General features: G+C 40.0%; 1 long non-coding RNA gene across 1 annotated transcript; it reads right to left on the bottom strand.

Annotated features, from left to right (window-relative positions):
- LOC104776790 lies at positions 1 to 412 on the bottom strand. Its single transcript, XR_766154.2, has 3 exons — positions 342 to 412; positions 112 to 254; positions 1 to 34 (listed from the first exon to the last, which is right to left on the bottom strand). It is a non-coding gene; the product is annotated as an uncharacterized LOC104776790 (long non-coding RNA).

Here is a 412-nt window from a genome sequence, read left to right on the forward strand (position 1 = left end):
TTTCCCGCTGCTCCTGATTCCCGTCTCACACCTCCTAATGATGACAAAATGAGACTCTTTTTGTTATAAAATGCCCAAAAGACACAAAAGCACACTTGATGAGTTACATACCTTCTATCCCACTATAAGAACTTGCTGTCCTGCTAGCTGTGTCAGACATACGCTCGAGCAATCCTTCATGTGACGATGAAGAATGGGATGAAGGAGGCCTTTTTAACAAAACTGAATCCTGCCCATGTGATGGCACTAACAACCTACAAAAAATCACTTAAAAACTTTAATCGACAGGAATATAGAGGCTCTTACTTATCCAATCTACTGGTGCTAAATGACACAATTACCTATCTTTTCTCCTTTCTTCTCCAACCAAGTTATCACTGTATTGGTCTGCAGCAACAGAATATCAGGATAA

The sequence above is a fragment of the Camelina sativa genome, chromosome 3 (genome assembly GCF_000633955.1).
Source record: "Camelina sativa cultivar DH55 chromosome 3, Cs, whole genome shotgun sequence".
In the NCBI taxonomy this organism is placed as follows: domain Eukaryota; kingdom Viridiplantae; phylum Streptophyta; class Magnoliopsida; order Brassicales; family Brassicaceae; genus Camelina; species Camelina sativa.